General features: G+C 35.1%; 1 protein-coding gene and 1 non-coding gene across 7 annotated transcripts in view; one reads left to right on the top strand and one right to left on the bottom strand.

Moving 5' to 3' along the window:
* The window catches only part of CRPPA (CDP-L-ribitol pyrophosphorylase A), a 407,209-nt gene that overhangs the window by 252,336 nt on the left and 127,780 nt on the right, over nucleotides 1–27,093 (top strand). The window lies entirely within an intron of this gene.
* On the bottom strand, nucleotides 23,911–24,014 carry LOC118520608 (small nucleolar RNA U13). Its single transcript, XR_004909748.1, has one exon. It is a non-coding gene; the product is annotated as a small nucleolar RNA U13 (small nucleolar RNA).

Here is a 27,093-nt window from a genome sequence, read left to right as displayed (position 1 = left end):
AAGTGAATGTATTTGTATAGACTGAGGTTCTTGAGAATTTTAGATAAACTATTTCTGACTCATTGAAGTTAAGAACTCTTTTATTTTGATTTATTTTTGTTTTATTTTTCAGAACTGTCTTGTTTTAATAATTGTCCTCTCATTTCATTGAGAATGTCAACGTCAGTTCTGATTTTGATGCCATGTCAGTGGTGTGTGTGTGTGTGTGTGTGTGTATTTTACGTTGATCTTAATAACTTGTATCAGTCTGGATTCTTACTTGTGCAGGTTGAATGAGACTGAAAATACTGATGCTAGGTATGAAAATATTAATGCCTTTCAATTTACAACTTTTATATTCTTAGTCATGGAAATCTATTCCAGTGTAGTACGTATTAGTAACTGTTTGTATGCAAGGAAGCGTTTCCAGATTTACCTTTCATACCTCATCAGGTAGTGTTTTCTGTCCACTTAATTCAAAGTAGCTTCACATTAAGGTGTTAAAAAAATATTATCTGTCATGATTCAAGTTGTAAGAAGTATTTATAGGTATTAAAATGAGTAGCTAACTTAGTATTCACCATAAATCATCTGTTTATCCAGTTCACGCAAAGATGTGGGCCCATGGTTGTAATGTTTGGCCTGATTTTTTCATTTTCCCTAGATAAATAACAAAATTTTGTGTTTTCCCACTTCAAATTATTGCATGATGGTTGATGACCATCACTAAATGCCAAGAAACACATGAAGAAATAAGAAAAATCACTATGAGATTTTAACTACAAATAATACAAAACAAGAGAAAAGAGGAAAAGAAGCAAATATTCAATAATGAATATGTATTTACACAGTGCACTGCATATACGGTGTAATAACACTATGTGAGCCATACTTTCTAGCAGATGACGGTTTACCAGGGAAGATGGCCGTTGAATAAATAAAGTGATTGTAGGAAGGAGTAAGAAGGAAAGCGTCTGTAAGAATGTTACATTTAAGGATAGATAGGAGGTAACTAGATAAACTGATGGAAAATAAATATTTAGACAGAAGGAAGAGCCTGAAGCAAGATATACACAGTATATTCAAAGAAATCAAAGAAGTCAATGAAACATAAGTATTCTTATCCTTGATTTTAAACAAAGGTGTTAGTGGCTCAGAGGGGACCTTGCTTACCTAAGTAAGACAGCTAATAAGTAGAAATCTGTTTTTCTTACTTCTTGGAAAATTTGGAGCAGAAAATGTTTTTGGTCTGAATTTTTTTGGGGGAGGTCAGAAAATGTTTTAATCTCATATTATATTTGGGATTATCGACCACCTTCCATGTAGGTAAAAGATGTCCAAAATAAATTATTAGATGTATTTCCTGGGCTTACAGAGTGCATAAATTAGATGACGAAATTGAATCAAGTCAGTGCAAATCACCAGGAAGCAGCAAATAAATAGATGTCAGTTTGTCTTATGACCTAACGGATTTTCCATGAACTTGTAGAAGTTGGTGATGAAAGTAGGTTGGAAAAGATGGAGAAAGCTTTCTTGAAGAGATGAACAACCTTAGGACTGTATTGTTATGTTGAAAAAAAGCGACTAGAAGGGCACTGACAAAGGTGACGCGATGGAAAGAAGCAGGACAGCCACAGTGGTGTGTGTGTTGGGGGGGGTGATGAGTTCATCTCAATGAACAGTGAGACCCGATCAGGCCCCGCAGAGAGTCTTGTGAAGTAGTCCAAAGAGTTTAACCTTGGCACAGTAGATAGTAAGGAGATACTGGAAGTGCTGAGAGGCCAATGCATAGCTAATTGGTAACTAACAAAAGTCGTGGAGGTTCCTTTTTTTATGGTCTGTTAAAAATAGTTTAGACAATAAGAACAGTATTGGAGACATTCATTAAAAAGAACCATTTAAACAGATAAATACTTACCATTTACATCTCTTTTAAGAGTCTGCAAATGAAAACTGGCAAAGCTGGTATAGTTAACAAAGCCTGCTGAACAGAAACATAGGTTTGATTTTGTGTACAAACAAGGATATTATAATCTCTAAGAAAGAGTGAATGAAGGGAGAGCCATAAAATTGTTCACGTTTAGACAGAATGTGATCAGGGGAGTTTTGTACTTTGTTTCAATTGAGAAAATTTAATATGGGCTTTTGGAGCTTTTAAATGAAGAAAGAGTGATGATGATGTAGCTAGAACCTCATGGCCATGTTCATTCTGAAGATTGTATAATATGAAGGTAGACTGAGTCAGATCCTTCAATCTCCAGAAGGCTCTTTAGGTACACCTGGCAGGACCACAATGGAAGTGTATCTGACCAGGTTTACCAGCATGAGCTATGCATTTTCATGTTTGGGTACTAGTGATCTTTATAGCAGTCTGATTGGAGTGGGTAGTGGGGAGGAATAAGAGAGAGAGAGAGAAGAAAGCAATTATGGCATTTTCAAAACCTCATCCTAAGTATTTTCTAAGGAAATGGCTATTTTTGATTTTGCATTTGCATGTGGGTTCCATCTGACAAACTGAACATAGGAAGTGAGTTAATTGGTGCCTTCTCATGTGTGATGGTTGTATACATGGATTGCTCTTATAGCACATCCAGTCATGTTGATCTTCAATGGCAAGAATATATTTATGGTATTGATCTAGTTCCTGGAACTGATGCTGGCTGAACATATTTTAGAAATATGGCTCTCTTTCTTATATGTCAAAAATCAAGTATCTGGGTTTAATTTATAAGACGAATTTAAATACGCTATGCTCCTAGTACTATTGCTAGTTCATTTGTATTACTTAGATCACTTAATCTCTCAGTGTTCCTCTTTTGTCGTATGTAATCATAAATAAAACTTACAGGATTAATTAATTAAAAATATCCGGATGGTTGGGTTTTTCCTAGAGAGAGGGTTGGGGAAGATGGCTAGAGAAGAGTTGTATATCTTAAGGTAAGAAAGAAAATGGTGAGGAAATAGACTTCTGAAATCATTCTACAGAAAAGTAGCTTTCAGAGTCTGCTCTATGTTACATTTTCTCTCTGTTCTGCTATGTTTTCTATAAATAAGGCTCTGGCACTGTTATAGAAAATTGTATTTAATAATGATAAGTTTGAAATACATTATAAATTTCTCAATCATTAAAATATCAGCTGTGTTTTAACAGACTGTGCAAAAGTGAGAACGTTTTTTGAGAAAAATGTCTAAAGTAAAACAATGTTTCTTATAAAGCTTTTAGCACGAAATTAAAGTGAATGTCCCATCACTGGGATATTTGGTCAATTGAATAATAAATTGGATTTAGATCCCTACTCAGTAATTTACTAAGAGCAAGAATAATTAGGAGAAGCTTTTAAGGCTGACAGACTTGAGTTCAAATCCTGGTTCATATCCTCAAATGACTGGCTTACTCTCTCCATGCCCTTAGTTACCTTATTTGAGAAAAAAGGAGTTTAATCACATGAATGTTTTAATGATTAAATAAGATAATGTGTATAAATGTATTAACTAAATGAGGCACCACAAAATAAACATCATAACTATTCTGTGCCTTTGGGCAAAGCATTTAAACTCTTTGAACATAAATTTCTTCATTTATAAAATTAAGGTAATACAACCTCACCAGACTGCTACAATCAAAACACTGAGATGATATTACAAAAACATTTTGGGAATTGTCAAGAGGGAGAAATCAAGGATGATACCCTTGTTTCTGCCTAGACTTCTAGTTTATGATGGGGTCTTTTACAGTAATCCTCGCACAAGGCAGAAAGCAGGTTCGAGGGAACAGATGATGAGTTCCATCCTGGGCATGATGAACTGGAGACTGAAACAGGTTTAGAGCAGCAGAGCTCAACTGCAAGTCACACACACGGCACTGGTCTGGTTAAAAATAAAATAAGAATTTCTTCCTTGGTCATGTGCATACCTGTTATGGGTAAAATGTCATTTTGCCAGCTACCACGACTAAGTCACTTTTTCATATATCTGTGGTACCTAAAATGGACATTTTTTATTACTACTATTTTTTCCTGAGTTGGAGCAAATACATATATACCCTTGTGAATGATCTTTGGTCTGGGCCTTTCCTTGTTGTGATTGGTTGATCAGTGTGTGGACTGAATGGTGCAAATAGCTCTGCGTGAATCACTTGCTTAAACAAAAATTATTACATGTATTCTGAATTTTCATGGAATTTATTTTCTCTAAATGAGCTGATGACTGGCATCACAAATTAATAAAGTATTCCAAAACATTATTTTCACCTTGGAGAGGTCAGAATTAAATTTATATTTAAATTATGTATTCAAACCATATTTATGTGAATGAAGTCAGAACATATTTCCCTTTAACTTGATTAACCTTCATCTTGATCATATTTAGACCTCGGCTTATTCAGTTGATCTCACTTGAGGCTCTCTGTTGACCAAAGGCTTTACACGTGCATGTCCAGCCAGTCATGTAGTTGGCATTACATAAAGTCAGCTGTATTTAGTGAAGATACACCAGAGTCATGTATTAAGATCTGAAGTCCAAAAGGCAGTGTGGATAAGGCTTAGGGTATTGACTCAGCACTAGACTTGAAGTTATGCCACAGTAAAGCTTTAATATGGTGGTGTGGGAAGCATCACAGGACACCTGGAGGCTAAATATTTGGTTTAAACTGTGGCTCTGCCACAGACTAACATCATGGCCGTGGACAGGTTGCTTAAAGTTCAGAACTTAACTACATTTTTGAAACTGGAATAAAAATAGTACTTTCCTCATGGAGTTGTGAGGATTGGATGTGTTATGTTAACATATGTAAAATGTGTGGTAAAATGTGCGAGTAAGAGAAACAGTATCTGTTACTATTATTAGAATATGGTCATAGATGTTATCAGGGTATAAGCAACTGAAGCCATAGATGTAATAGGGTATCCCAGGCTGACAGTAAAGAGTGGGAAGAAAGCCTAGGACAGAGTCCCAAGGAAGGTGACACGTAAGGAATGGGCAGAGGAGTGGAGACCTGCTGAGATGTAACCATACAGGTAGGAAGAAAATCAGGCAAGTATGACATTGTGGAAACTAAGACAAAAGGACATTTCAGTTAAAAAGAATTGGCTAACATTACCAAATACTAAAACGAACACCCCCCCCCAACCAAACAAAAACAGATTGCAACATTTTGCACCTCCGTGTACCATTAGTAGGTTATAACAATGTCATTATGATATTCAGATATTACAGAGTGAATGGCATGCTCAAAGTTGGTTTTTGCAGGGGATTCTCAGATTCTCAACAAGTTGTCAAGATAAGTATTTTCAAACATTTGCTTTCCAAGGTAAGAAAGTGGACACATTGACAAGAGCTGTTGGAGTGTAATTGTTAGGGACAAGTCCAGTGGCAGTAAGCTGAGTCTGAGCGTTGGGAAATTGGAAGACGATAGTAATACCTATGAAGAGGCAGGCAGGAAGGTATGGGCCTGAGGGAGACTGGCAGGTTTAGGAGATTTTTATTGTTCTAGGATGGGAAAATATGCTGATGTTAAGGAGAAGTTAAGGAGGTGGCAATATGGGGGAGAGAAGAGATACTCAACCTAAGGATGTCAAAGCAGTAGGATACAGAGCATAGTTAAGCAGCGGGACTTCAAGGGACAGTGATAGAAGGGACACTGTTGAGTGTAACAGGATACATGGAGAAAGGATGGTTCCAGTGCAGGTACTTTGTAACTTGGTATCAAGTTCGGGAAACTCCTGTCTGATGGCTAGCACTTTCTCTTTGAAGTAAAGAGAGGCAAATTTTAAGGAGAATGACGTAAAAAGTCAATATCCAACTGAGAAGCAGTGTACCACTCAGTACTTAGGACTAAAATGTGACAGTAATAGAGCCAGTCCTATTCGCATTTAATGGCGGTTACTTACTTAAACTACCAGACCTCATGGTTTAGCTCTCTAATAGGACCCTGTCGGTGCCAGGATGCAACAGGGAGCCCTCTGAGTGGTGGCTTGATAAGCATCCCCAAGGAGGCAAAGTGTGCTTTACGAAAGGTGGCTGGATTACATAAAGCCATGAAAGCAATACCAGAAATGATTCTGTAGAGCTGTCCATTGTATCTTTTTCATTGAATTTATAATGCTAGGAAATGAGTATTCAAAAAATGACTTATCTCTTTATCTATTTATTTGTAATACTAAGGAATTCCCTTTTTTGAATACTTTCCTACAGAAAATCACTTTTTCTTGATAGCCCTATTTTTTTTTTTTTTTGAGTGATCTTTGGTCATAAAAATAGAAGAGAAACTTTACTACAGGGTTCATTTCTGAAATGAAATTTTTTTTAATAATTCATTTTATAATCATATGCATGATTGAGACAAAAGCGGAACTTTTTATTCTGAAATGAGGTCAGCTTGAGAATTAGCAGAAATTAGATTTTAAGTAACTATCTTGTATTCTCACAGCTCTGTCTTTTGAGGAGCTAGTGTTCCATTAATAATTAAATATTTCACGTGTAACAAACTGGCAGTCTCCTTAGGTTTTTTTTTTTTTTTTTTTTAATGATTCAGATGTTACACTCAAACTTCAAAAATTTTTAAGGTAACATAACCATTTTTGGAAAACATCAACCTGTTGGGGTTTGTATCATATGGTTCTTTTTTAGCATCTTTATATTCCTCTCTCTATAGGTCTTCCTATAGGAAATTTTACCATGTCCATTCTACATAAAAGTTTGTTTACCTTTGTCAGCAAATCATTTATAAATGTAGATACAAAGCTAACTTTTTTTTATTTCAGGCTTTCCAAAATTACCTCTCCAAGGCTTTATACTTCAGAAAATGAGTTTCTCATTATAAATATTAATATTTGATAATTTTAAAAGTTCTGCTTTGAGGATTTATTTAAATTGGGTAAAAATATAATATATATAGGAATATACAAAGATTTGTAGTCTTCTAGTTCCTGATACTGTGTTAGTTAAGGTAAAGGACTAAGCTCCTCTAACAAAGACATCCTGAAGCAGTGGCTCAAACAAGATAGAAGTTTATTTTTGTCTTGGGTAACAGTCCAGATATATCATCTGGGTCTTTTTAGCAGCTCTGTTTCATGCAGGTCATGCCTCTGGCATTTTTAATGTGTAACTTCCAAAGTCACTGGTTGCCACCACTATAAATAAAAATGGAAAGAAAAGAACATAAGCCTTTGGCCAAAGATTTCCTCTTAAGCTAGTCAAATAGAAGTTGCTCACATTTTTGCTTGCACTCCATTAGCAATGAGGGTTGAATCGCATGGCCCAGCATGTACCAAAGGAAGCTAGGAAACACGGTTAGCCGGCAGCCATGTCTTGGCTATACTTTACTGTTAGAAGGAAGGAGAAAATCTTCAGTGGACAGCTAACAATATCTGACACAGACACAAATGAATGTAAAGGAGAAACACGCTGTTTTAAGAGCATTATCCCACTCCCACAGATTTTTGAAAAGTAAGATTTTGGGCTGTCACATTAATATTCCAGATTACTCTGTGCTGTTGTAGATTCAGTCATAATGTGTGAAGTTCATGTAGTATGTTTTATATAGAACCAGCAAACCTCCTTAAGGAGAGAATAATGGCGTATCGTGAGATAAAAAGCCATGTTATAACTGAGATTTTCAACTATACCTATTTTACCTCTACCTGCTTTCTAATTGCTTGAGTTATTTTCCTGACTTAACTGTGCTTTTGTAAATGTCATACATATGCATTTCCCCCATCCCGTGTTTGGTATTGGGCTTCCTCCTACCTAGAACTTAAGAGTTTAGAAGGGAAAATTTATCTGGGGATAATCATGTGTCATACATGAACTGGATGGATGGCAAAAAGGAGGTGTTTCAGAGAATAGATGAGCCTACTCGGTGGTGTGAACAATGAATAGAAGTATCAACATTTACAAAAAGGAAAATCAGAGGGACATTACAGGAAGAAAAAAAAAGTGTGGCCAAGGACATGGGGCCTAGGGGACTGCAAATTAGGTGATAGAAGTAGAGTAAAGGGCCCAGAAATGAGGCAGAGTGTTCAAAAGGACCTTGGGTGCCATGCTGATATATCAGCATTACCTATTTGGTGATTCTAAAACCCCTGGCATACATGAATGTATTTCTGGGATTTATGTCACTATGGAGACATCCTTGCAAATGGTAGTCTAGAATATTTTCTCTTTTTTCTTAACTTTTAAGCATAAAACATAGCACCATAAAAAATAAACCTGCTGATTTCTTAAGCTCAAAATATGAAAATTCAAATTTCAGGGTATAATAGTATTTTTTTAAAAGATTTTATTTATTTATTTGACAGAGAGAAACACAGCGAGAGAGGGAACACAAGCAGAGGGAGTAGGAGAGGGAGAAGCAGGCTTCCCGCTGAGCAGAGAGCCCGATGTGGGGCTCGATCCCAGGACCCTGGGATCATGACCTGAGCCAAAGGCAGACACTTAACGACTGAGCCACCCAGGTGCCCCATAATAGTATTTTTTAAATCTGTTTTTCATTATGTAACAGAATAGAAGTTGAGTCTACATTTTAATATGCAATATGCTTTAAATCTTTTTTCTTAAATAGTATGTATATAGCAATACAGTTGCATCCATCCTTTTTCCATGAGAGGAACACTTTATTTTTTTTTATTTTTACATATAAAATGAGTATAAAGATGATATGAGATAAGTTTTGTTCTACAGTCTCTGCTAATCTAGTGATGTTAAAAAAGCATTCTTTTTTTGTATTCAATCATACAAAAGAGTCAAGTGTTTATCATATGACATGTTGAAAATATTTTTGAAATCCCATAACACTTTCAAAGGAAGTTTGCAGGTAATGGGTAGCCACTGACGGTATTCTAGCCAGAGAGTGATTGCTTTATAGAAAGATCACTTTCAAAGAAAGCAGCTTGGTGGATGAATTGAAAGTAAATAGAGGTGGAAAGAGAAATGAAGGCAGTGTTGACTAGAAGAGGCGCTGGGGGAAAGGGAACATGTAGAAGGGAAGCTCACACATGTGTTCTGTTTTAGAAATTTAATTAATATTATCTTATTACTATAATGACAGTGTTCATATGACTTGGTTTTATCCTAATGCTGACTTGTTGCAGAACATATTGTTTCCATGTGAGAACCTTCTCTCAACTCTTAGATGTCCTTCCAAGTACTTCCTTTAATTCTAGTTCCTTATCTTCCTCATGTCTGTGTCTCCAAATCAGAATAACAAGAACATGCTTACAAATCTCACTTCTTGGCTCCGCTGGAGGGTGGGGGTGGGGGAACAACATTTGTGCTCTGAGAGATTTCCCCATGCCTCAAAAAGCACTAGAATTATTTCTTCTCTTTCTCAGAAGCTTCCTGTGACTTGCTTTGAAGTCTTTGTGATCAAGAGAATTAATTTGAGTCTCTGAGGGCATTGGATTTGGAGTGAAAACTTGTCTTTGCTGTTAACTTGCTGTGTTGTGTTAGGCAGAAGACGTCACCCCTTTGGAGGTTTATTCTGCCATTTGTAAAATTAAAGGTTTGGATTAGATGAGAGTTTCTTAACTCTGTTGGTTGTACTCATTTCAGGGGATCTATCAGCTCCCTAAAATTATATGGAAAATTCTGTGTCTATTTATGCAAGCACTTTTCTACAAGAAGACCCACAGCTTTCATCAGATTCTTAGGGTTCTGGGACCCTCCCAAAAAGTAAAAACAACAACAACAACATAAACTGGATTTCTTACTGTAAAACTTCCATCTTTTGATGGCAGCAAAAATATTCCACATGACAGGTTATGGAATTTTCTTAGATGTAGACCTATCATTTTATGAATGCATTCTTAGGTATTTCTGTACCTTTTAGTGACTCAGTGATCATCCAGGATGCCACCAATAACATCCCAGCATCTGGTCTCTGAGGGAGAGGATGGAGTGGGGAAAATCAAGTGAAGGTACAGAGGTCACCCGAGGAAGGATTCTGTGTGGTCCAAACTTGTGCCACCTGATTCTTGAGACTAGGAGCATATTTAGATTTTCTTCCCTTCACTTATGCAAGCCACGAGAAAGGATGTGAAACCCTTGGCACAGCCTTTAACAGAGTTGCCAATGTCTGTCCTAGACACAGAAATTGGCTGCATAGTACAAGTGTGGACAAAACTGGCCAAAAGCTTGTCTAACTCCTAGCAGTGACAGTCATGGAGATAAAGTGAGTGAGATAAAACAAGAATGAGTGTTGACCCTAGGGCTATTTTTAAGTCTGAACCTTGGCCAGTGCTCTAATAAACTAACCCAGACACACTTCTTAAGTTCCAGATAGCATAATTAGATAGTGATTAGTTTTTCCTTCTCAGTATCTTAGTAAGAATATGCAGAGTTTAGCTTCATTTCTGTTTGCTTAATTTATAAACAGTGGTTTAATTTTTTAAGAAATTTATACAGGATCTATATTGACCTTAATCATTTTTATTTATGCTGTCCCCTCCCCTTGACGTCCTCTTATATCTCTCCCATATCCTGGAGACTATTGCTTTTCAAACTAATGGAGGTTAAATGACCCATTTTTGTTCATTTGTTTATTGTAATTTTCCTCAATTTATCATTGTGTTTTATAGTACATAGCTAGTAAGCAACTTGTCATGTGACTCACCACATTAGATTCAGCAATGTTTGAACTGGCCTATAGCCTGTTCAGTGAAGTGAGTCCACTCATCACTTGGTTGGAAATTGCAGGAATATGATTTGCAGGAATTTTTGCAGGACTAAAATGAGAGGACAATTGATATATGTAGAATATGTATGATGGTGATAGCTGGCCCATGGTTTGGTAGAAGACATAAATAGGACAATGCACCCAAAGCAGCACTGCATTAGTATTCAAATGCAATAACGTTTTTCAAATTCATAAGAATCATTGGTAAAATATTAATATAGAAAAGCTTTAATCAAAGATAACTACATTAAAAAGACTATTATGTTTCGCTATAAAGTCTTGAGAACAAAAAGATCTCAAATGTAATCTCCAGTTTTAAACTGGTTGACAAATCAAAGAAGAAATTAATTTATCAGTGATAATATATTTAATACTCAGGCACACATTTTTACTCCACTTGGTGATTTGTCACCAGGATCTCTTTAGCATCTTCCACTGAATAGCCATCCTATTAATCCTAATAATACCCTCCTTAATAAGACAGAGAGGTGTTTGTTTTAATAGTTAAAGTAAGCTTTAAAAATTCTAAAGTACAAAGGAAGTTGCTGATTATCCCCAAATTGAGGGGAAATAATACTACTAAGTAAATTAAGTAAATCCTAGTTTCTTAAGTATTATGTTGAAATTGTACAGTACAGAGTTTTTGATAAAATTTTAGTTAAAAAGTCATTTTGCTCATTTAATTAAAATCTTTATTCAAGTATAAAAGGTTTTTAGGTAATGATGGCTCAAAAAGCACTCTGACTATATCAAATCACACTAGTTTCATTGTATGTAGAATGTCCCAATGAGGTGAAATGAGCTTCTATTAATACTTGATGTTTCTGTTAAAAGGCTAACTGATTAAATAGATGTATATTTGCTGATCTCCTAAGGAACTATTTCAGCTAATAGAGTTACTACATACTGTCTTTTTAAATAAAAATGTTATGCTTGAATGCTAAATTTTGAAGAAATGAAGAATACTAGAAAAGGGTCTTGATATTCTCAATACTGAACACACTACCTGTACACATGGTGACGTCATGTTTATTGTCACGGCTTCTCTGACGTTAGTGAGAAATCACTGGCACTGGCATAGAAGGGGTATCTGCATGTTTCCTGTGCATTCCCTGCAGAATGCTCTTGTAGATACGGCATTCCATAATATTATCATGGCCTTGGTCTGTCTTTTTATGCTGTAGCAAGATAGAATGCAGATGTTTCAACTTCACCACCTCATAGACTCACTGAAAAGCATTAAAATAGAGATTTTTAGTGGTTAATAATAAAAACTCAAGTAAATTTTAAAGATCTAGTTGGTTTTATTAATCAGTTTACAAATTAGCAGCCAATCTAGCAAGTAAAGGGGAACTTTGAGGAGTTGTACAAAATGGAAGGATTTTATGGGACAGGACAATTAGCAAAGGAAAAGAAAGATTGTTTCAAGCAAGGTCACCTTCTTTTAGGGGAATCAAAAGAGATCTTATTGGGTAGATGACCTCATCATCCTTTGGGGAATGGAGAGGGCCCCTATGACAGATTACCTCATTGGTGCTGAAAAGAAAAATCCTGACTGACCCCTTAAGACTATGTTTCTGTGGGAGGTTGAGATTGCAAGTAGGTTAGATATTAAGCCCTGGTTTGTTGACTTGGCAGAGCATAAGGTGACTCCATTGGAGGCCTGTGTGGTTTTGTTTGTTTGTTTGTTTGTTTTTTAACACTGGAATCCATCCCAGGTGTATCTGAGTCAACCCAGTTCCTTCCAAATCACCAATGACTTGGTTCGCGGTGACGTGGTGAAACAAACATACGTAGACCTAATTTTTTTAAAAGCCCATGTTTGTTTTTCTAAAATCTGATTTTGTTGTGTGTATATGAAATTATGATTTGGGTTTGCTTTTGATTTGCCTTTGCTTACAGTAATGTTATCACAGTCATAATGACTCTTAGAAAATGCTGCTTGTGGTAACAGCAGGGCTGCTTCGAAATTAGTTTCCTTCCTTTCTGAAGATAAAGTATAAAGGAGATAAAATGGAAGAAATTTTCAAACTTGTAAAGAGTAAACTTCAAAATTAAATTTGAGGCTTTACTGATCCTTAACACAGTATTCATTTTTCTGGATACCAATTGCTTCAAGTCTGAAGGGTACCTTAAGATGTTTCAGAAACTTCACTGAGAGGGCTTTATTTTTGTTTACCACATAAAATTGTTTTCTCCTGGGCATGAAGTGATACATTTTGGATGTAGTTATTGCTTATCCACTTGTTTCACTGTAGGATATCAATTAAGTTTTTATTGTATTTGGCAGGCTTGTTTATTTAAGAAAGCCTTAAAGAACGTTTTTGAAATATTGGTTGGCAAGAAAATTAAAAACAACAACAACAACAACAGACTTGTCCCTACTCACAGGTTCGCCTCACTGCCTTCTCCTGAGGCGACAGTGTTGTTACTTATTAGAAGGGTTAGAAAAAGAGCTGACAGTCATTTGTAGATCAAATCCTACTTCACTCGGTAGCTGGCCACGTTCTCTTGGGCAGTCTGCTTCATCTGGGCCACACATCTATTGCCATCTCATGTAAGGTTTTTTAGATTCAAAGAACATACTCTAAGAAGGGCCACCCTTTATTATCATGCACATGCAAAATTTTTGTGCCCTTTTTGTATTAATACCATAAAATATTACAGAAAACACCTTCATAAGCTTTATAGAAAAACTTAGAGATTTGCATGTAACATACACATCTTGCAGGTTTTTTTGAGTTCTATTTGTAACTTTTGTACTGCCCCTGCTCCCTTCCTTGTGATGGGAAGTGTGATGGGACTAAATTATTGTTGGTACAGCTGCCTGTTGAACAACATGGGTTTGAACTTTGTGGATCCGCTTATATGCAGATTTTTTTCAATAGATACAGTACTGCAAATGTATTTCTTCTTTCTTAGGATTTTCTTAATATTTTCTTTTCTCTAGCTTTATTGTAAGAATACAGTATATAATACATATGACATAAATAATATGCATTAATTGACTTTATTATAAGTAAGGCTTCTGGTCAAGGGTAGGCTATTAGTAAAGTTTTTGGGGAATCAAAAGTTATACACAGATTTTCAACTAGGCGGGCGTTTGGTACCCTAACCCCCACATTGTTGAAAGGTCGACTGTATAATGATTGCTGCATATGTCTGTCATTGCTAACACATCTTTAGGAAGAATAGAATATAATGGTTACCTCTTGGAGAAGAACTTAGTTTTTTTAACTTCTTTAGGATACAGAGATAATTGAAATGAATATTCTCTATCTGCAGAATAATAATTACTGTATATCTACCCATAGTACCCCAGTTTTACTTTATAATCCCACTCTAAATATTTTCTATTGGCCAGGAATTCATAAATATTTCACTGTTGATAAAGAAAAAAGAATTACATTCAATGAAAATGAGAATTACAATTTCAGAGTAGAAAACATATTCCTCCCAAGTTTTTGTGGATATTATATTTTTAAGGGAAAATAGTATGTATGTCCAACTATGCTGAAAGTGTTGTGTATTTGTAAAAATAACTTCAAAGGGGTTGTATAAGAAATTGCATTGGGGGAGATACAATGTGTATATAAATAAGTGCTACATGAGGTAGAATAAATGGCAAGTGGAGCAGACAGTATTAAGGACTAGAAGAGACTGATCCTTTCTGCGTGAGGGGACTGAGAAATGCTTCATGGAGTGGATATCAGCATCAAATGCAGTAAGATCGAAAAATCTGGAAGACCACAGTGACATGAATGAAGGCAGGAACTAAATCGCCATTGTGTTAATTGAAAGGTGTGACAAGCCTTGCACATAATTGGCAGTAAATAAAAATTTGTAAAATATGACCACGTGTTGGATTTTTAACTAAAGCAAAACTTATATAATGAGAGTAATAGGAGATTTTATTAGGCAAGTAAAGACAAAAATGGTAGAAGGCTGGAGTTACTATGTTACTATGCCTTCATTTCCTCTTTGAACAACACTTTTTTGGGTCTGTACTACATGCTGGGATTGGTGGAAGGCACTGAAATAAGGCAGACATGTTCCGACCATCAAGGAGCTTAGAGTACAACTGAGTTTAAGTAGGGGAAATTCATATTTTTTTCGGAAGGGAAGTTCTGTTGTTTAATTCTTGAGTGCAGATAATTAAGCCACTATTACATAAATGGCATCAGTCGTATGAAGGCCATGCTTGGTAGAGACAGCACAGAATGCAAGCATGTGTGATTATGAAGTTAGACTGTTGTTGTGACCACACATACTTACATCAGGCTACTGATAGAAGGTTGGATTTAAAGGGTGAATCCTTGGGTGTTTATAAGGAGATAGATGAGAGGTATGTGGAATGCTTTTCTGAAAACCAGGGGGTTGCCTCTTTATGGGAAAGGTTGGGGTGTCACTTGTTACATCATCCCAGTTTTTCGATTTCAAATGTGATGAGTGTAAAGTTCATTGGATTCTATTAAAGTTTCTAAAATGGTAACTTATGCGTAAGATGCTAAGTTGCTTAAGGCTTTTGTCCTCAAGTTTTAGTACAAAGCGTGTGCTATTTTACTTGTTATTTGAAGTCTTTATCTACTAAACATTCTTTATATAGAAATGCCTTTGATGATAAACACAGATCCCAACTGACAGCATATAAAGTATAAGCTTGTAGCCAACTTGGTGACAAGAATAATGGCCCCCCAAAAATGTCCAGGCCCTAAGTCCTAGAACCTGCACATATGTGCCCTAACATGGCAAAAGGAAATTAACGTTGCAGATGCAAATAAGGTTGCTAGTCAGCTGATCTTAAAATAGGGAGATTGTCCTGGATAATCTGAGTAGGCCCAGTGTATTCATAATGGTGCTTAAAGGTGGAAGAGGGAGACAGAAGGATCAAAGAGATGTGAAATGAGAAAGATGTGACCACCTATTGTTGGCGTTGAAGCCAAAGAACATGGCTAACTTCTAGAAGCTGTAAAAGGCAGGAAAATGGATTCTCCCCTAGAGCCTTTAGCTTAATGAGATCTGTATCAGTTCTGACCAATAGAACTATAAAATAATAAATTTGTATTGTTTTAAGCCACTGACTTTGTGGTCATTTATTATGGCAACAAATAGAAAATTAATACATCAACATGTAATAGTGGTAAGGAACATTTACAGCTTATTGTTAGAAAATGCTTGAAACAAAATACTGTATATTAGTGACAACAAGGAGTTGGAGAATGAAATGTCAAAATTATTAGAACTTAATACCATAGTTTAAAATCATGATTTGTTTAGAGTGTGAGTTGTAACTTTAATAAAAACCTTAAGATACTATAGTTGTTTTGTTTTTAAATCCTTGCAGATGAAGCAACAACAATTTGAGTCAAACCATAATGAAGTTTAGTGGCATAATTAAGGGATTTTAAAAGGGGGATATATGTATTTTTAAATATAATAACAGAATTAAAAATACGCTGGTACCCAGATTAACTGGATATTAACAGTGTAATAAAGTACTTCAGATCTGAGCAATCATGTTTTATATGTCATGATCTTGGTGAAAAGATTTCCCCAATACTTCATATTTTCTTAAAGTTCCCAAAATTCATAATGAAGTGTGCGTACATGTCTGGGGGTGGGGATGTGCCTTAACAAAATAAGAATCATTTTCTCTGGGTTGAAAATTACACCATAATGAGATTTCTCAGGAAAAGTATTGGTGTTGAGGCCAGGTCTCTCACATAAGGAATTGAATACATGACTATCTGTGTTTCTGTAATTTAAAATGGGTCCTGGGCATAATGCATTTTGACTCTTAAAGCAAATGTGCAGTTACTAATTTAAGAATTTTAAAGAGCCTCTCATGAAGATTTAAATGAAGAACTAGCAGCTGATTGTCCTTTCAGAAACGTTACTTATGTTTGAAAAACTTTATTTTACCTTTGTCTTCCAGCCATCAGTCTCTCTGAAGAGAACTTTGAATCTAGATATTACAGAAAGTTCCAGGAATATCAAATATCAAATACTTTGTACTTTAATAACATGGAGTGCCTCCACATTTTGGCTTAACTTACGAAGTGTGTTTCCAAAAGCTTAAGTTGTTCCGTTAGCTGGTAAGCAGCACGGTGGCTGTTGTATACAGTACGATAGAATGTCACACTTGGAAGAGACATGCATTTCTTCCACTTCCAGGTTGACATTCTCCTTAAGATCAGGAAATTTGTCTCAGTTCATAAAATAACACTGCTAGATTGAGATTCAGTTCATCTAAAGGTAAATCACACTACTTGCTGCTTGCATTATCTCTTTGAATTTAAATTTCTTTATCTCTAATAGGACCCTTAGTTGTTCTTCCTTCTTCATGGTTGTGTGGCTCACATGACATAATATATTAGAAACGCATGTGAAATAATCAAAGGCATGGATTCCCAGTATTCCCCCCAGACCCCCCAAAAGAGTTAATGACTACATGGTGAAATTTATTTGAAAAAGTATGTTACTGTATTAAACTGATGAAGACTCACGATTTATACTGACTTATAAAACATTCTGAGTAGTCAGGCAACTACTACAAAGAAGCCAGTTTAACCCAGCATTTCCTACACTTAGTAGACTATGATGCCCTTTTGTCACAGAACGGAGAATACATGTCAGTGACACTGTTTGGAGAATGGCTTCACACAGAAATTTACACATGAGGAAACTGAGGCCTCAGACTTACGGCTTGGGTATGAGGAGAAGGTACTGCACCTCAGTAGAATTTCCTTTATTTTCTTCTTTACATTTTGCAGTTAGAGAACCACAGAGGTTTAGTAAGTTTTTTATAGGACTGGGGATTTTAGAAATAATTCTTAGTATCTTTAATTGCATAACTTTTTTTTTTTTTTATAGAGGGGGAGAGAGAAGGGTGGGGAGGGGCAGAGGGAGAGAGAGAAAATCTTAAGTAGACTCCCCACTGAGCTTGGAGCCCAATATGGGCTCAATCTGACTGACAACCCTGAGATCATGACCTGAGCTGAAATAAGAGTTGGACACTTAACTGACTGAGCCACCCGGGTGCCCCTAATTGCATCTGTTTAAAATTTACTTATTGTTGGGGCGCCTGGGTGGCTCAGTCGTTAAGTGACTGCCTTCGGCTCAGGTCATGATCCCAGGGTTCTGGGATCGAGCCCCACATCTGGCTCCCTGCTCAGCAGGAAGCCTGCTTCTCCCTCTCCCACTCCCCCTGCTTGTGTTCCCTCTCTCGCCGTGTCTCTCTCTGTCAAATAAATAAATAAAATCTTTAAAAATAAATTTACTTATTGTTGTTACTATTAGTATCATCATGATTATATCCCATTTGATCCTAACTTGCCTGTTTTCAAAGTGTTGTGATGACTCTGGTAGAAATTGTGCATGATATTTATTTTATGACTGCATACTAATAATTTTACAGAGCCATATTTGAGTCTAAAAGCATAATGTGATAGTTTTGTGGAAAACTTAGATGTGGTTCAAAAGCTTTACTCATTTCACACAATTATATATATTGTATGTTAATTCTGTGACACCTATTGAATAAATTGTATGTAAAGTTTAGTATATGTGATTATAAATCAGCCACACGTATCACCTTCCCCTTGATTACAAACATTACCGTAATTATGTTTCCCGAGGACCGTCAGCTCTATTTAAACAAGAGAAGCCAGCGAGTTGAAGGCCTGATTCTGTGCACTACAGTGCTTAGCCTTCATGCTTTCTCTCTTTAATTGCCATGGCCTGTCCCTGAGGTAGTATTTATTCTAGTTTTATAGGTAAGGAATCTGAACTACCGTATTCTCCTGTCTCCTCTGTTCATTAGGAGAGCCGTTATAATTCTAGTTACCTGAATGCCTCTAAGAATCACTCCTTATTCCTCTCTGCCTTACAGTCAATAACTAAGTGCTCTAAATTCTAATTCTTTCTGGCATTTCCCACTTCCTTTTTTTATTCCCATTGTGACCACTGTAATTCAGGTGTTGCTGACTTCTGGAGAACTGCTGGGTGGTTTTATAGGTGGTCCCTCCAGTAATGTCTTTTCTGAAAACTGTCCTACATCCCATAGCTACAGTATCTGACCACATCTCTAGATTCCATTGCTCATACCATTGTTACTGTGTTGTGCTGCTATTAAGAGGCAATAATGAGGGGCGCCTGGGTGGCTCAGTCGTTAAGCGTCTGCCTTCGGCTCAGGTCATGATCCCAGCGTCCTGGGATCGAGCCCCACATCGGGCTCTCTGCTCCGCGGGAAGCCTGCTTCTCCTTCTCCCACTCCCCCTGCTTGTGTTCCCTCTCTCGCTGTGTCTCTCTCTGTCAAATAAATAAATAAAATCTTTAAAAAAAAAAAAAAAAAAAAAAAAAAAAGAGGCAATAATGATAGATACATTAGTGCTTTGCACATGACTGTGGAAACCATAGCTAGTCTGTCATTCCCCTATCAGAGAGAAATAGACTTTATTAATATTACTTCAACCAGAATTAAACATTCATCATTCAATAATTTCTTTTGGAGGTAAGTGGCAGTTGCATGTCCAGTGACCTTATTTGTACTTTTCTCTCTCCAGTTAGGAGCTTGTATCTATGAATACTTCACATCCTACTTAAACCCTAGCTTACATGGATCTCATGCATATCCATAGATTTCTGTGCTACACTTTTCTGGCCTTGGATTTTTACTGACTTATGTCTCAAAATTGTTGCATAGAGAAGTTTTTAATTCTCTGGGTGTCTTACGATAAAATCTTTCCTGAATAATGGAAAGGTTTACCCTCTAAATACCCAGAAGCGTATATTTCAAATCGCTTTCACCTTCAAGTACTTCATGCCCAGAGAGGAAGCTTATATATAGGTGAGGTTTTTTTTGTTCGTGTGGTTTATTTCTAAGATGGGGATGATGGTCATGGTCTGATGGTCATGATGTGGACTTTGTATACTGCTTGCCATATGGCAGTGTTGTTCTCAGTGCTTTGTATTCATTAACTCAGCCAATTACAAGATAAAGAATATCTTATATTTTTTCCAACCTCAGTGTTTAACCATGAGCTTCAAATAGAGTATAAAACTGACAAGCCTACCCGGTTACAAATATTTACTAGAGTTTTTTTCTTGATCTGTTTCAAGCACTTGTTATTCATTTTTAAATCATCTTGGAGCAATCTTAATATAATTCTTAGTTGAGGAAGAAGAAACTAAGGTATAGGTGAACTAAGGTCGAGATTGATTACTCTTTGCTCTGGTGATTTTATAATGCATTAATGTGCTAAAATCTAGAAGTACTTAAAACCTCATTAGAATTTAACGCAGGATAGAATTTTGAATTATGCATTATTCTAAAGAAGAGATTTATTACAGACCTATACTTATAATGTAGATGGTGCATTTTGAGTAGACTAGGAATGTAGCCAAAGAAATTTAAAATAATAGCGTATGAATATAAATGTGGAAAATTCTTAACGCACACTACTTTTTTTTTTAAGAAATAGGGACTAATTTGAAACAATTGTTTTTCCATGATTAGCTCAAAATCAATAGTTTTATTAGCATTTATATTTGAGTTACCAGGATCTCAATGTATAGTCTTTCTCTTACTATATAATCTCTTTTATACAATATAGAACTTAATTCTTGAAATTAGAAACCTTTTCACATTAAATGTGGTCCTGTATTTAAATTAAGATGAGTACATGAATATTTTATACTCAGTGGAAGATCCAGGCTTGTCTAAAATTACTCATACAAACACTTAGCTGGGGTTTTCTCATCAAGCAACTTGAAATGTAGTTAAATAAATAATCTTTCTAGCACTCTGTTAATTACTAGCCTGGGAAAGATAAGAATTATAGTGAATGGTAGAATATATGGTGCCTTTTTGGTATGCCCTTTAAAATGAAATATCTTAATATTCATATTTACATAGCTTACTTAAATCTCTTATGTTTAATATTTTATATTTGTTAGTCTTTGTAAGAAAGTAAAGCAAAAGTTCTGTACAGCTTTTAGCTCATTTAGGATCTATTTTCTTAACTCATTTACATAAATTAGTGAAAAAAATACAGAAAAGTGGGTTCTTGGTGTTTTGCCTGAATTCAGACACCAAGTGTTGATAAAATATTTAAGAAATTGTATAATTAAAGCCTAGGTGTCAAAATATTTTTATAAATTATTATAAAATAATTTTTCTTATAAAAGGGGCTTTGTGGGTGCTCATCTCTATTGTAGTACAAAAGCAGCCACAGACAAATTGTAAATGAATGGTTGGCCGTGTTCCAATGGCATGTTTCAAAGACAAGAAGTAACGTTGATTTGTTCTGAGGGCCATAGTTTGCTGACCCCTGGTATAAGATCACAACTGACATGGAAGGAGGAAGGAGCAGGAAATAGAATGCTAATTGGACAATTAGGAAGGATCTACCCAAGGAAGGTTCTTAACCTCAGGTTCACTGACCAGTTTTAGGCATTAACATGCAGCATGCTGTGCACTGGTTTCTTTCTTTTTTTTGTAGTTTCAGATGAAGTGTTCAGTAATTAATCAGTTGCTTATAACACCCAGTGCTCATCACATCACATGCTCTCCTTAATGCCCGTGACCCAGTTACCCCATCCCCCACCCACCTCCCCTCCAGCAACCTTCAGTTTGTTTCCCAGAATTAAGAGTCTCTCATGGTTTGTCTCCCTCTCTGATGACTTCCCATTCAGTTTTGCCTCCCTTCCCCTATGATCCTCTACATGGCTTCTTATATTCCACTAGTTTCTTTTTCTTGTGAAATATGTCACGCCTATCTTCACTCATTGAGACATACACTGCCTGAGGGTTTGTGCCCCCCAAATGTTAAAAACCATTCTGTTTGTTAAAAATGGCAGAAGTTTATAAATAGATGTGTCCTGGATTATTGAAACTGATACATAGCAGTTGCTGAGAAATATTCAAACCTCATCAAAGTTTTCCATGAATTAGAAAGGCTGTTCCTACAAGAGTGAGATAAAAAGGATTATAAAAGGCCATAGTTTTGAAACTGTGCTCTAGAGAAAAATCTTACAGGTTGGTCAGGGGCTTCTGTGGATGGTGAGGGGGTCAGAAAAGGAAGTGTCACTGCTGCTCCTGATTCTTCAACTGAGGCAATTCAACTTTATAGTTTATTTCAAGCCTCTGCCTATTAATATATATGAATAAAAGAAATAATACTTCTTATAAACTATTATAAAATAGTAAATTAATAATATAAATGTAGTACTTATATTTTCTTTTTTTTTTTTGCCCTAGCCTGTAAAATATTTCTTTAGATATGCTTTATCATGGGCAATAATTCTGCTTGGCGTTTTTTAAGCAAGGTATTTAATAATGGCAAAGTAATATTAATCTTTAATTAGGTCTGTGGGAAATATGGCTGACCAGACTATGAGTCTGTTAACCATGGCACCTCTTTGTATTTTTTTGCAGGTTTTCTGTTCTGGAAAAACAATGCAGCTATTGATGGTTAGTCTTGGAATTACAATGTAGAAAGTTCTGCCAAGTATCTAAGTTGGGATTCTTTAAGTAATATTATTAACTGTTAAGCTATATAGCAGATTTCAGTCTGGGTAGCACAAGAGATGTATTTTACATACCTTCTTTCCTTTATTGATCAATTTTTCTTAAGTGCCTACTATATGCCAAACACCAGGGGTCTGAAGGCTAGTATAGTTTCATTGCAAGAGAAAGAAAAAAGCATTTGATTGCTATATCACATTTCTATTTTGAATTATTTTAGTATTAATACTGTTCACTTGGAAAAAAACTTACAGAGTAATTTAATTTATCAGCATTAACTTCTTAAAATGTTACATTTGATCAGGACTTTTTTGGATCTCCTGTTTTTAAAACAAATCTGGTGTGCATAGGGTAGGTTCAGGGGTGGACATGTCAGGTTTTGTTGTCTCTATTTTGCAGATGAAAAAGAAAATGAGAGTGGAGAACCTTAATGAGATACCCAAGGGCACACTGTTCTCACATCAAAGATTTACTAGACTGTGCATTTCCTCCTCCTTCTATTCTTAACTACACTCCACTCTTCCTCTTCCTCAATTCCTAGCCTTGTGTTTTTCTCATATAAAGTGAGCTACACATAAAGAGAGTGAATAGGTCCTTTAAGATGTTCAGTAAATATTTTAACTAATGATTCTTACTCTTCTACCATTCATCAAAGCATGACATAATTTTAAAGAATATGTCTTTTTAAATGTTTTCATAATATGTAGACAATTTTATATAACTAGAAAGTATATTAGGCTCATCAAGTTCCTTTCTTCCTTGTGTTTATGTTTTGATACTCCTGTAGGATTGCACTTATAATAAGCTCACACACCTCGTTGATGTAAGATAAAATGTGAAACACAGGTTAATACAGGTAAATGCAGATTTATGGCATAATTTGAATACCCTGTGATGATCTCTTAAAAGCTCTTGAAAGATTCTAAAACATATTTGGTTAATAGTTTTTGCAGGTACTTCAAATGTATTTTTTTCTGTTTCTCAGGCTCTATAGTTTCATGTTTTCCCCCTCACCCCAAGATACAGCACCTTTGCCAGTCCTACCCTTACATAGCCAAATCCTTTTCTTGAGAAATTGTAAAGTTAAGCTGTAAATGATTTTTCTATCTGAAAGATTATTGTAGGTGGTAAGTAGACAGCAGACATTCTCTAGAAATGATGATCTTGTTTTCACATAAATATGTTCAGTTAGAGAAATATGCCAGAGATATATGAAGAGTTGATATAGTTTATGTTCTATTAACCTTGCTTATTTTTACAGCATGTTGGTTTTATTGTCTCAATATTTACATTATCTATTTTTGGTCACTTCAAAAATGAATAAAGCTTATGCTGTAAAATACTTTCCCTAAATGGTATTTTCCTGAAGTTTTAATAAAGCATTACTAGTTTAATCATCACTCAGTGCTCATATTTTGTGCAAAATTATAATTGCAAGCATGCACTGTACGATTCATCATGGGTTGTTTGTATACTGCAAACAGTATGGTAATGAAAAAGCAAAGGTCATAGCTATCTCTAAGTCTGGCTCAGAATTATTCATTAAGTTAATTCTCATTATTTTTGTGTACAAAATGCTTATAAAAAAATAGAACCATCAAAGCAGTGGATATTCCAATGAAAAATTGAAGTATAGTGTCAATGGAAGTTGAAGGGAAAATTCAACTTCTCTTTGGAATGTAATAATTGAAAATTAAATTTAAATAATATAGTGTTTGGTTTTTCACCCCCACATCAGATGGGTAATATGCCAAGGTCATAACAAGGTTTGAGGGAGACACGTATCACACAATGGTGTGAACACCCAATCATCACGCTTATGAACTACAAAAGGATCTAGTGTTCTTAATCATATGCTAATAAAGGGAGATTTTGTGTAGATGTCTCTAAACTTCAGTCCTCCTTTGGGAATTTCAGTATTGTTATTAAAAAAATATAAAGTTAACACATGAACCCATACATTTCATAAAACAATTTTTATAATACAGAAGTATAATAAAGAGCAAAAGTCCCTTTTCGTCCACCTATTCCCCTCTATTCCCATGCTTAATCACATCAAAAAGATTAAAGTATAGATCACTAGAGTTGAATATCTAAGTTCTCCTTTCTGAAGTAGTATCTTAATGTTTTCTGTAATATAATGCTTCTGTAATCTTGTTTTCTGTAACACAGTGCTTCAAGAAATTATCTTACAGATTTCACATGGCACAAATGATAGATCTCAGAGCTCTCAGATACAGGGAATACTTTTAAAGATCTTAATCTAGACACAAATCTTAAAATAAGATGTATACATACATATATGAAGATATTGGTAATGTGTAGATATATCATATATGATATATACGTGTGTGTATATATATGTGTGTAGCAAATACATGGAAAATCACTTCACAGATATTTCATGGAAGAAAGTAGGTATCCATTGTTTATTGGGCTGTAATGAGGAGGGTAGTAGAAAGATAAATCTGATATGTCAGAGATACACGTGTGTGTGTGTGTGTATGTATATGTGTGTATATATGTATGTTTGTAGAATATAAACTATAATACTATATGTTTTGGCTCTTTATATTATATGCAATGTTAATAAAATATTTATAATATGTTAAATATATAATATATGTTATTTATAATATATAATGTATGTCATTTATAATATATAAATATATATGTTATTATATATATATAAAATCTTCCCATTACCCTCCTCTCATTCTACTCCAATAAACAATGGATACCTAATTTGTTCCATGAAATCTTCTCCATGTAATGCTGATGTTTCATGCATTTGATGCAATGGAGACACCATGGGAAAAAAAAAAAATATTTGTCTACAACACTATGAGTTCCTTAAGAATAAAGACCATTTGTTACTTATCAGTTGTTAGCATTAATTTGTAACTGTTTCAAGTTCCACATATTTGAAGTCAGTCTAATTGGTAATTGGGTACTTCTTGAATTTCAAAAAGGGTGGAGCTTAGAATCAGAGAAAAAAAATTATTTTTGAAATTCAGATGGACCTGGGTTTAATACACAGGACACTCTGTTATTTGCTTTGTAAACTTGGATGAGATAGTTAATTTTTTTAAGTTTATTTTTCCTCATCTGTAGAGATAAAAGAAAATTCATATCATATGGCTATTAAGCGTATTAAATGAGTTAATTTAAAACACTTGGTAAAAGGCGTCTAAGAAACCTTAGTTCAGATCTATATTTAAATATCTTGATATGATTCCTGTGCTTTAATATCAATTACCAATTTATAGTAAAATATTTAATACTTAAATTTTATACATATGTGGTCAAGGTGAACTAAGAATTTCATTTGCCATTTAATCTACGCTTCCAGTAATTGACCTCAAGTATCACACATTTTTTATCTAAGAAGGTAAAATTGAAAAGCCATTGAGAAGTAGGCTCAAAAGTGTGAGAATTTGGGACACAAAAAAGGAGCCAACTGAAAGAAAGAAAGAAAGGAAGAAAGAAAGAAATGTGCTTCTCAACTTTTGTTTCTGGAAGGAAGATAGGGATACTTGCATCTGCCAAGGACATGGAAGGGAAAACGGTACATAAATACATTATAAAGGGCACTGTAAGAGTTTTCATGCTTCAGAGATAAACAGATAATCATTACCATACACAAGTTAAAAATAGTATGGAAATAGTTTTTCATGGAAGATTAACAAATGAAGCCAGAAATGTTTGTGGTTGCTCATATGGAAATTGCTTTGTTAGATGAATGTACTGACTGGGCAAGAAGTAGTCAGTAATTTGTGTGAGCTGTTACCCTCAGAGTTCAAAATCCTGTACAGAGTGGCCTTGATTTCAGATAAAGTTCATATATTGGTAGAATTATTTCTCTTTTGGCTTTTGAATCATTTATGAACAGGATTTTTTTTTTTTTAGTAGAAAAAATAACCTTCCCTCTAGCCTTGTTTATTATCAGAGTGTAATGTTCATATGCGCTTGCTTAAGTGTTTGTAACAAGCTTGTAGATCCCAAAAGGAGCTGAAGAATTATTTCTGGTGGTCTTTGAATGTGTAATTGCTGCCAGGTGAGGAAGCAAAATTCCAAATCAGTTTAAGGAACTTTCACAAATAACACTTAACAGAGTTATAAGGCATAAAGCTCAATATATAGTTTACATAATAGAGTCTTACCTAACCACAGCAGAGTCAAAGAACAGTCAAAGAGAGGTCTTCACAGAGGTATATATTAACCTTTTGCTTGACACTGCACTTCTTTAGATTTATTAAAACCTTCTGGCTGTGCATTTGAAATCATGCCTGTTTAAAACATCCTTGTATGAATTTTCTATTTTGCTGTGAGCATTTCCAGGAGCATCTAACAATAATGATAAAAAAGGTGATCATCAAAAGGCAGAAAATCCTCCACCTTTGCTTAACTACATTGGAATAAAGTGGTTTTGCGATCTTAGCCAGGGACAATTAGTGTTATTTCTTTACTTTTCAAATAGTGTGTTCAGCTTTTAGGGAAATAAAATTTTAAAAAATTCAGACTCCAAGATGGGTATATTAGTAAGTAATCATACTACAAAATTGTTGTTACTTTTCAGAAAAGTTGAATATAGTATTCATTTAAATATGGACCTTCTCATGATACCTTTGCTTTATGGTTAGATTTAATTTTGTGCAACTTTTAAGGGTCACTTCTAATATTTTGGCAAAGGGTAAATTTGTATGTGTTGTGGCTAAAATTCAATCATAACTTACAAAAGCAGGTTGAGAAATGTCAGGATTGCCCATATTCTTCCCATATACATTTCTGTATCATTTACTCCTATGTTCATTTTTACATATCTGTTAAAACTTTAGAAAGTGTTCTGGAAGATTTTATTATGTACAGACAGGTTTCATATGAAGAAATCATCCACTCATTGTCTTTGTCCACA

This window comes from Halichoerus grypus, chromosome 12 (genome assembly GCF_964656455.1).
Source record: "Halichoerus grypus chromosome 12, mHalGry1.hap1.1, whole genome shotgun sequence".
NCBI lineage: Eukaryota > Metazoa > Chordata > Mammalia > Carnivora > Phocidae > Halichoerus > Halichoerus grypus.
This window is presented reverse-complemented; position numbering and strand designations above follow the sequence as displayed.